This window comes from Pseudophryne corroboree, chromosome 1, assembly GCF_028390025.1.
Source record: "Pseudophryne corroboree isolate aPseCor3 chromosome 1, aPseCor3.hap2, whole genome shotgun sequence".
Lineage (NCBI taxonomy): Eukaryota > Metazoa > Chordata > Amphibia > Anura > Myobatrachidae > Pseudophryne > Pseudophryne corroboree.
The window spans coordinates 1,062,514,246-1,062,525,945 of NC_086444.1; positions in this window are offsets into that span (position 1 = coordinate 1,062,514,246).

Sequence of the window (11,700 nt, forward strand, 5' to 3'; positions counted from 1 at the left end):
ATATATATATATATACAAGCAGGGGGTCCACACTCACGTTAGAGTATATATAATGCTGGGGTGACATCCAATGAGGGAAGAATCCAACTCCAATACAGTTCCAAATAAGGGGAGCACTCACCAGTCTTCAAGCAGATACAAGTTTTATTGAAGCCATCAATAGCAAACAAATTAGATCTAATTTGTTTGCTATTGATGGCTTCAATAAAACTTGTATCTGCTTGAAGACTGGTGAGTGCTCCCCTTATTTGGAACTATATATATATATATATATATATATACATATTCCTCTGCTATGGGAACTAATAACTAATTGAAGTGATTCTAGCGCTCTCCATCCTTTGGAGAATACGATTTCAGCCAGCATAACCAAAGAGCCCTAGTAGCTATCGGTGTGCATGAACAGCTAGTAGATGAATTACTTATTTAGAGTGTCAATCTAGCCATTCCTTCAAAACTTGGACCGATTAATAAAACTGTAGAAGTGTCTGGGAGCAGAAAGGAAATGTAGAAGGAAGACGTTAGAGCGGGCCAGGTGCAAGGTTTAAAGTGTGATCTGTACGCTCAATTCTCTCTTCTATTTGAAAACAACTTGACTCTGAGAGAGAATACACAGAGGGCCTTCTTCATGGCTGTGTAACCTTTTCTGATATTTCCTCCCCACAACAGTGAGTCTTGTGTGTATAATACACAAGGCACTACGCTATGTGCATCAAAATATACTTCCTGTTGATGTCTTAATCAGTATACTAGATCAAGATGCTGAATATTCATGGCTTCATCTTCAAGGAGTTCTACAATATGAAACAACATCTCAAGTGTAGTCTCAGTCAGAAGTAATCTGTTTATGTCATATAAACTGTGATAAACTGTTTATGCAATATATCGTATAAACATTGCATTATTTTTGTATGATTGAATGTGTGTATCTAATATCTACTGTATATAAAATACTTAGGAATTATTCATATGTTCTACAATTATAACTAGCCGTTTTTATATTTTGCTTACATTTTGGGGGTCATTCCGACCCGTTCGCTCGCTGCGTTTTCACGCAGCAGAGTGAACGGGTCCCTGCTGCACATGCGCCGGCACCTTTGTGCGCCGGCGCATGCGGGACGGCCGACGGCCATGGCAGGACAGCGATCGCCTCTGCCTGATTGACAGGCAGAGGCGACCGCTGGGCGGGAGGGGGCAAAACGGCTGCGTTTGGCCGCCGTTTCGTAGGCGCGGTCCGGCCAACGCAGGCGTGGCCGGACCAAACGGGGGGCGGGCCGCAGCGGCTGCGTGACATCATACGCAGCCACTGCGGGCCAAGGAGCGAGGAGTAGCTCCCAGCCAGCTCGCTAAAGCTGCGCTGGCCAGGAGTTACTACTGAAGTGCAAAGGCATTGCCGCTGTGCAATGCCTTTGCACTTCTGCGAGGGGGGGAGGACTGACATGCGGGGCAGACTAGCCCTGTGCTGGGCGTCCCCCGCATGTCAGGAAAGTTGATCGTAGCTGTGCTAAATTTTGCACAGCTACGATCAACTCGGAATGACCACCTTTATTGTAATATTGCAGGGCCTTCCTACCTCTATGTATGTCTGTTATTACCAGTTTTGTTCTATTACTGTTGTTTCCAATTGTAAAGCGCAATGGAATATGCTGCGCTATATAAGAAGCTGTTAATAATACTACTACTACTAATAATAATATTATGCAGCACTTTACGTAGAATATTTGTTCACTGTGTGACTGATGTACATTTTACATCCAAAATGCATACATGAAATATGCCTGACCCTAAAAAGACATTTTGCAGAGTGGGCCACATCTCAGGGTGAGCCCAGCTCTATAAAGGTAGGCTATGAATCGGTTTTATGCCAGAAGAAAACAATAGTATATGGGCCAGGTTAAAGTAGGATAAAACATTAGTACAGTATGTGTCTAGCTTATGCCAGGGGATGTGGTTTGACAGTGCTAGAACCAAATGCTATGGCTATGGGCTGGGTATGAAATCCCGCCAGTCAGAATACCGACAGCGGGTTCCCAACAGTAAGAATCCTGACGGATTACGTTATTATTTTTACCCTACCCCTAATCATACTACCCCTCCCCCTAACTCCCCCCCCCCTTCACCATAGCCTAACCCTAGACTCCCCCACACACACAACCTGATTCTAACCCTTCCCCAAGTGCCTTACCCTTCCCCAAGACCAGTACTTGCCTTCGGCATCTGTCAGCATTCTGACCATCAGGATCCTGCTGTCAATATTCTGAATGTCGGGATCCTGACCGCATCCCATTGCCACAGCTGCAATACCCAATTCACACACAATGCAGTACTTTACTCAGGGAAGTAACCAGTACTTTGTGGGCCCCATAGCAACATTTTGAAGCGGCCCTGTCCCAAAGCTTCTAGAGAGATACCTCTCTGCAGCAGTTGCTATTTTTATGCCTCTTGTCCTAGTTTATTTTACAAACCATAGTAGTGCCCTTATGTCACATCACATCATGTCACACTGTATGGCTGCCTAGTGTTCAGGTCTGTGTCAAGGCAGGGTGTGGGAGGGCTTCCCGAAAAGTGTGCGTGACTGGTCAGGGAGAGGGAATGTCCTCATGACAAATCCCAAACTCATCACTCTTTGGGGCCTGCCCAGCACTTACAGAGACTTCCCCCAAGCTCACCACGGCGGAGAGCTTAAACAGCAATTTTCCCACCAGCGGGACACTGGATGGGGACAGCACTAGGCACGCTGTTTTAGTGAGGGCAAGGTGCATATAGCTGGGGAAATCAATGGGTTTAAATTTGTATGTGGATGTCTGGAGTAACATGGCAGCTTTCTCCAAAGGAGGTACATTCAGCTGCTATTTACATTTTTATATATATATTTATACAGGTGATTATCTGAGGTATTTTAGCAGAGCTGATCTGCATCTTGTACATGGTAACAGCTGCGTTGCATTATTAATGTGTACACGAAACAGAAAGACTTTTGCTATTGGCACTAACAATAATATACTGCAAATCTGCATGTATGTAGCAAATAGAGGGGATATTGTCATATTTTAATCAAAACATTTACACTTACAGCTTACCATCAAGGGACCCCAATTTTCTGCTAGTCTCTACACCAGTGGTCTCCAACCTTAATTGGGGTGTGAGCTACTTTCGGAAAATAAAACCTCTGAAGGAGCTACCCCCTCCCCCCAATGCGCGTGCGTTCCAGCAAAAGTGGGTGTGGCCTCACAAAAGTGGGTGTGGCCCCACAACTACAAGTAATGCCCCCCACGTAGTGCCAGATACACAAATAATGCCCCTCAGCAGTACCAGATCCACAAATAATGCCCCTCAGCAGTGCCAGATATACAAATAATGCCTTCCAGCAGTGCCAGATATGCAAATAATGCCCCCAGCAGTGCCAGATACACAAATAATACCCCCAGCAGTACCAGATACGCAAATAATGCCCCCAGCAGTGCCAGATACACAAATAATGCCCCCCAGAAGTGCCAGATACACAAATAATGCCCCCGGCAGTGCCAGATACACAAATAATACCCCCCAGCAGTGCCAGATACACAAATAATGCCAGATACACAAATAATGCCCACCAGCAGTGCCAGATATAATGACCCCAGATACAATTCCCCCCGCAGTGCCATTTAAAATGCCCCCCCGCAGCACCAGATGAAGTCCGGAGAGCGGCTGCGGTGAGGGTGACAGAGTCTCCAGCTGCGGCGGGCATTTAAAATATGGTGCTGGTAAGTGAGCCAATCAAAATTCGCTGTCCGGCAGCCAATCAGATGCCGCCACTGCAGGTCCACGAGCTCTGATTGGCTGACCGCCGGCACCATATTAAAATTGAAGGGAGGAGGAGTGCCAGTGACTGCCCAAGCCCGTGCACTCTGTGAGCTCTACACTAACATATATGCCCAGCACACCATTACATTGCAGTTAGGGGAACATCTACAGTATGCAGGCCTGGCTTTTGAGCCACACCAAACTAGGCCTTTTATAGCCTTAACTGAAAGCTGCCATAATAGCACTGGGCAATTATTATTATTTTAAACAGAACAGAAAAGAAATATGCCTTCCCCCTGTTTTACCCATATTGTACATGGTAGAAACTGCATTAATACTATGTGGCAGTATTAATGCCGGTATTCATTCAAGATACCAGCTGTCGGGATCCTAGCAGCCGGAATACTGACGCCGGAATCAGAACACCGACAATGGAATCCATAACAGTCCAGGATCCTGACACCAGAATCCTGACAGCCATAATTACGAAGATAAGTTTAGCCAGGAGGGATAGGTATAAATGCCACCCGGTGGAGGGTTAGGCTGGGGGGAGGGGGGGGGGGGGGGTTAGGGTTAGGATGCGGGGAGGGTGGTAGGTTTAGGCACTAAGGAGGGAGGTTAGGGTTAGGCTGCAGTAAGTGACGGTTATGGTTGGGGGATAGGGGTGGACTTTAAATACATACCTTGTCCCTGTCGGGATCTTGACCAATGGAATGCCGGCATCAGTATTGTGACCGCTGGCATCCCATCCGCCGGGATCGCATGCTCATCCCTGGCTTCACCACTTAGCTGATGATGATTTTTTTTTTTTTTTTTTTTCAAACGCTCAGAAATTGTATGGGTTTTATATGAGTGAATTAGGTGAAGAACATGAATTTAATCTTATCCAAAATGATTTTTAAAAAAAAAGATTTTTAAAATATTTTTGTAAAAAAAAATAATAATCAGAACATCGGTCGGCACCATAGGAACATTGGGAACATTAGAAACATTGCAACTTTCCTTTTAACAGTGGGGACAGCTGCCAGGTACACAGAGCGATTGGGGGGGTTGATTTATACTTTCCCAGCGGCTGCTATTGTCTGCAGCCGCTGGGTGGGGGTTTTTGCTGTACTGAATGATCAGCAATGATCAGCAGCATGGCAAACACTGAGGGGAGGCAGAGGGACCTTCTGGTCTTCTGAGAGCAGCAGCAGAGGGAAGTTTCTTTCCGGTGGCGTAAGTTCGCCCCAGTCGCCCGGAGGCATGATAAATCTTGGTGCCCCCCCTACATACTGTATACCTACACACCCTTCATATGTAGCTATCAGGCACTCATGTTGAACAGTAGTAGCGTGCTCAGGTGCTTTTCCAAATAGTACATATTACATACAAAGTGGACGGCACTCCAAGTCAGTCATCACAATAAAATAGACACCAGCATACCTTTATAGCACACCTACAGTACTCCCTCACCCAACAGTGTGTCACAATGAAGATGCTTTGGCGCAGTGGTGTGCCGATATACAGTATATATATATATATATATATATATATATATAAACAACACACAAATGCCTCTTTCACTTGTCAAAGTCAAAAATATTACATAGAGAGACCATATAAACTGCACACATATAAGTCGCTATACTTGCAAATATGCGCAGCGAGCACAGCAATATATGGAAACACACGCATTTGCTCGGACATGGCACAGAGATGGATTCGGCACTTGTTTCATACAGTACATGGTTATAATAATGAACAGCACCAGACATCATGGAGATTTAGAATTGGCTAATGAATTAATGTCATGGATGTGTATCATTCGAACCGAACCAGATAAACACATCATGTTTGGTATTGAAGCAAGCAGAATGAGGTGTGGGTTAGTTTGAGGCCTGTTGTGTTGTTGTGGGACATTGCAGCGGATAGATATGATTATATGTATAAAAGCTAAGATCATATTGTTAGAACAATGGATGCTCAAGACAACCTTTTACTAAGTTTTCAGGGCTGAACCTGATTAGCATATACAAAGGAGAAAGAAAGACCCCTCCCCCAGGTACTGGTCAAACAGGAAGGTAGTGGTCAGGTGTGGCCTCAGAGAACAGATGTAATGTAGCTACACTCACACACACACACAGCTACCTAGCACCCAGCAGCATGGCGGCTGAATCCCCAGGACATCCTCCAAACTAAAGGCTAAGTATTGAACCTCACATGGCTAGATAAGGAAACAGATAGATTGCTTTCTGGTTTAAATAGGATATTGTAACTTGGTTGTGTGATTGTTGGGTGTTTGTGGATACTCTGTGAAGTCCGTGATGAATTGGAACAGTATACAATCGGTAGCATAGGATTTGTGGTATTTGTTTGCCTATGGAAATTTAAAATAGATTGTGCTGGTTAGTTATACTATATATCCTGTTAATCATAAATACCACCATGCAGTTACGTTTGTGTTAATTACATTGTGATCTGGTCTTGTGATGAATATGCTCTGGTTAGTGAGATACTGAAGTTGTTTAGGATGTGAAATTATGAGATGGTTCTAGGAAGTTGGATTACATTGTGAAAGGTGATTTAGATGGTTTGGAATTGTAAAATCAGAACATATGCATTGTTTTGAGGCTTGGACATTTTGGAATAAAGTGCCATGTGTTTGGACCTGCAAATCTAAAATGGCTGCTGCTGGATGTCTTCCCCTCCCCCTTTCAGCCATGTGGTGTGGTCTTTGGAATCAAGTGGAGGTTTCTCAAAATGGAGTCTAGCTTCCATCCCATGCTGTATTCAGCATTGACTAACTGCGCAGCGATTGTCTCTCACATGTGTAGTTTTATCTGCAACCATGTTGTCTCTTATTTAATGTTATCATTGTCTTACTGTGAGCCAATTTCTCTCATCTCTCTCCGTCTCTCTCTCTCTCTCTCTCTCTCTCTCTCCTCTTTTCTCTTATATCTCTCATAGTATTATAGTATTGTATTGTATTGCATTTAGGTCAGTGTAGTATTGTCTTTTTGTATTTATTGTTTAGTTCTGTGGTTAGGAAGTCTTTGTTATATTGTAGTGTATCATTTGTACGGTTATCCCCTTTTACAAGTATATTAGATATAATACAGTTAATAGGCTTTGGACCCTAAACCGGTATCTGTGTATTTCCTATAGAGTTAAGTGTTCACTTGAGCGTCGGTGACGCACAAGCAGCTTTGTAGTTAGTCAGGTTACACAAGGTTGCACTTACACCCTGTATTCACATTAAGGTATTCTGTGTATTTCATTGTTAAAAGGTTTAGACATAAAGGTATAGCGTTGTGAGCGTCTGCGCCGCTGGTGACCTCCTCGTGGTCTCGAGCGTATGCTACGCCATAGCGAATCATTACTCTAGTCATAACCAATAAAGTGTCCTGTGATCACTGGGCCGTGAGCGAACGTGACGCTTGAGCGTCTCGCCTACGGCTGAGCGATCGTTACGCAACCAGCGTACCCTTGCGATACTTCTTAAGTAAACAGCGTACAGTGTTCTTAGACCTCATAAATGTTGTTTATACGACAAAAGTATTTAGTATTGTCAATTGGGGGCCGTCCAGTCCTTCACATATCTGCACTAGGTAGATCAGCAGACATTATCCCCCAGCAAAGGGTGGGAGGTTGTCTCGCAGTGCTGACGGGATAAGCGTCTGTTTCGCTTAGTAAAGGGTGCTGAGGGAATCCGGGACCGGAGGTAAGAACAGTACGCTGTTGTCTTTGAAAATCTGGTTTTTATTTCAATTTGGTGCCAACTACACACTCAGGCCTAGAATAACTTTAGGAGTTTTGAATGATGACTTTCTTTGTGACAAGAGGCCGCATGGTCTGTCCACCATTTTGTGTGACCCTCATGGAGGTGGAAGGGGGAGGAGCAGCGGCCATTTTGGGAAGGTCAAATTTTTTTTTTTTTTCTGAGCGGCTGGTTTTCAGTTGACTCAGGAAACAATCAGCCATCCACTGTCAAAAAGAAATCATCATTTAATGAGTTTTTTTTTTTTATGCATTTATTTAATCTATATCATAGTCAATCATAAGTAATAGTGATTGGTACTTATATGTAATTTCATATGCGTGTGCTTACATCAATGTATGTTATTAGATTAAATTTAGAATTGCATTTTCATCTGTGTAAGTTTCACATCTCACCTTCCTGTTTGCCATTTGCATTGATAACGTGCTGAGAAAAAACAAGCACACAGCATAGAAGATACTGTGTGGTGTTTGGTAAGCGTTTATATAGTGAAATATCGCTTATAGTAAGGCGATACAGAAGCCACAAGACAATAGCACACATTTGTTCAGTTTCCAAAATTTAGTTTAAATACCTTACTTTACTGTAACGCCTCTGGGGAGAGCTATCAGACTACGGGAAATTATTTTTCTGATCAGAAAACTATAAGAATGATAGTGGGTTGAAAACGGTATGAGTGTATTGAATCCCGCTTTGTGGACTTTGTGATCTATGTGATAAAACGGTATTGAATTCCGCTTTGTGGACTTTGTGATCTGTGTGATCTATGTGGAACGTGATGAGCACGATCTGAGTGAAAACGTGCAACAGAGTGTGATAAAGTTTTCGTTGTATTACGCTCTGGCTGTTTTGGAGCACAGTAGGGAGACTCCAATGATCCTACCATTTATGGGCAACAAGTGTCTATAAGTGGTACGATTGGACCGCACGGTTGTATGTGTGACCAATAACGCAACGTGATATGAGGTCGTATATCCATGCGTAAATCTTGCCCTCATACGTGTTGTAGGGAGCACATGCAAGCGTGATTTGTGTAAAAGAAAAAGGAAGGGAATTTTCTCAGGAAAATCTCTAGAGATAGGGCCTGCAACGGCTACACGTGTCTGCTAGAAGGCGGAACGGGGATACCCGGAGCAGAAGAAGTTCAGTGGAAGAGCTTTAAGGATTTCCAACGAAGTTCTGTGTTTGGTGCATTTTAGGAAGTTTTTCTGTGTTAAAAAGGTCCACAATGGCAGCCAAGTGCACAACACAGAGACGGTCGGAGGTCAGGATTCAGACTCCAGAGGCTTGCAGACCCCGAGGGTCTGCTCGGTTAGTAATGTGGGGGAAATATGGTCCCCACACTGAGACCTTTTGTGATGAATGGACACGAATGACTGCGGGGGATAAGGCACCATTTCCCGAGATAGGTAGTTTTGACTTAGAGGTGTTGCATAATTTAAGGCAAAGGATCAGTCTCATAAAATCCTGGAAACAACGAGTTAAACATGATGATTGTTTGCAGTTATGGCAACAGGAAAGTGAAATGCAAAGAAATGTAACTTACATATCTAACTTTCATCTTGAGAGGAGAGACATGGCATTGAAGAGGATTATGGTTGCAGAGAAATGGCACAATGTTGTACGATAAAAATGCACTTAGTAACTGTATTAAGAATGAAAGTGTTAAATGTAATAATGTTTATGAAAATGAAAGTGTAAAAATTACAAACGTTAACCTGTGCAAGTCGCACCCCATGTTAAACTTCCCTCAGGATTACCAACAAGAAAGTGAGCCCAGAACGATGTCGGCACCTCTTCCAGAAGCCATCCTACAAGACATCCAGGTGGACGCGACCAAATTGGTAAAGGCAATAATCAAACCCCCTAACGGAGGGTCAGGTGAGGTCGTGTCCACAGGTACGTACAATGTTTTATATCACGCACAAACAAATGTACCCCATATTATAAGACCAAAACAAGGTGATGTAATTGAGTTTAGTCCTGTCAGGGTGATCACAGTCCCCAATGGGAAGACTGACGATCAGGGAACCATTCCCGTCAAGGACAGTGCAATGCGCCATCCCTGGTCCCGGACAGAATTGAGATCAATCATGTCTGATTACCCAGATCCTAGGAAAGATCTAACTGTATGATCAAAGATTCACAGAAGGTATATCAACTCCCTAGACAATGACATAATCATGGTATCCAAGGAATCAGGTAGGTACAGGGAAAGCGGTTGATGGTGATGAGCATCCAAGCGTTTGAGGAGGCATCAAATCAACCAAAACCCCAGGCCATTGGCACATGGAGGAACTTAAGGATTTGTGATCTGTGCAAAAGAGAAGGGCATTGTGCTAGCAACTGTAATAACCCACATAAAGTTAGACCCCCTAGACCAAGAAATGAGCAAAATTACAATACACACCATTATAATCAAGGATCACATAGGCAGGAAAGGTGATTATTAGGAATGGAGGCAAGCCTGAAGTAACGGTTAATGAAGTGGGAGGTCATTCACTAAAGACACAGGAATGACCAGGTGAAAAGTTGTAAATGTATTTGTGAAAAATGTTTTTCTCTCCCTCTCTCTATCCCCATCTCTGACTAGTAGTGGTAAGAATTCACACATTGCATACCCACTTGGTCCTTGCAGAAGTCTACCAAACCCCAGCATGACCTTCGCCACAATGTATTTCTGGCCAGATACAGACAGTGGAGTAATGCAGGTGCTGGTGGGGAGGGACTGCTCAAGGAGACCAGTAGACACATAGATATGACAGCCTAATAAGTCTGACAATGTTTTTCTAATGCTAACAATGTTTTCTTACAATGTTTAAAAATGCTTTGTTTCTCTTTTCTTATTGATGGTTATTGTCGAGTTATGTAATGTATATATGCACATGAATTGTTCTCTATCTCTTTTGTTTTTATTTTCTCTCTCTTCTCACTCATGTTTCCATGATTTAAAGATGGTATGTCACCCCTCAGTTGGACCAATGGTAATGCCAGATTTTTGCTCCTTACAGAAAGATCGCCGGTTAGGAAGGAATATTGCATCACCAGAATGTTCGTTTGGAAGACTGAGAGACAGCACCTTTGAGAGGACAGCAGAACAAGAAGAACAACAAGACGAGAGAACTTATTATCGTAACAAGTTCTCTCCCCCTCAAACTGTTTTCTTATACCCCCTTTACAAATTTCTTCTTTTCTCCTCCTGTAAGATGGACTTGCCCCAAGAGACTGTGATATGGATTTTCCCGTTAACCATGATGTTGACCAGAGCAGTCTGTTTCGGTGAGAGTACCAGTGAGGTCGAGAGAGGATCCAGAAAGGTCCTGATGACTGAGACGGAGGTGTAAATTTCCAATAGCAACCCAATCACCAAGCAAAGGCGAGTACCGGGCACGATCTAACAACCATGTTATTTGTAAACAATTGTGAAGGATTGTTAGTTCAAAAAGAAAATTGTATCTGTAGGCTCTGTGACGGTCTGGTGGAGGATGGATGCATAAAGAAATGCCAGTCCAGTTTTAATGTCCATATGGACCGGCATCCATTGAGTGACTATCACTCCTTAGTGGGTAGTGTGTTAAATAAAACAGATTGTTGGGTATGCTCTCAAGTACCTCAGGGTCATAGTAAATCAGGGCTAGTACCATTTCCTTTAACGTTAGGGGAGGTACTTGAGCTAAAGGGTGGGAGACCGGTGGACCGGAGGTTTAACATCTCCAGCCCTCCTAGTTTGAAGCTCCACCAATACCATGTGGATAGGTCCCTATTATGTTTTAACATCTCCAATCCCCGAAAGCCGGGAAATTGGGAAGTGTCATGGAGCAACCTAACCATGACCTTTTCGCATAGAGCAGATAGAATGCCTACAGATACAGAGCTTGTACGCCACATAGCCAGTAGAGGATGACGCATATTTCATATGCGGGAGAAAGGCGTATGAGCGGCTTGCCCCAAACTCTGAAGGATTGTGTTGTATTGGAAAAGTACTACCTGAGGTAATGAGTCTAAGGAGTGAGGAAACTGTAATTAACCTGGATTTGGTATATGACCCAATGATAGAAACCATGATGTGATGAAAATGCGATTATACGGTCCGTTTCTTTCACCTGTTTTTCTGCTTTTCTCCAAGATACAAAGACCCCTTGGACGAGGAAGTT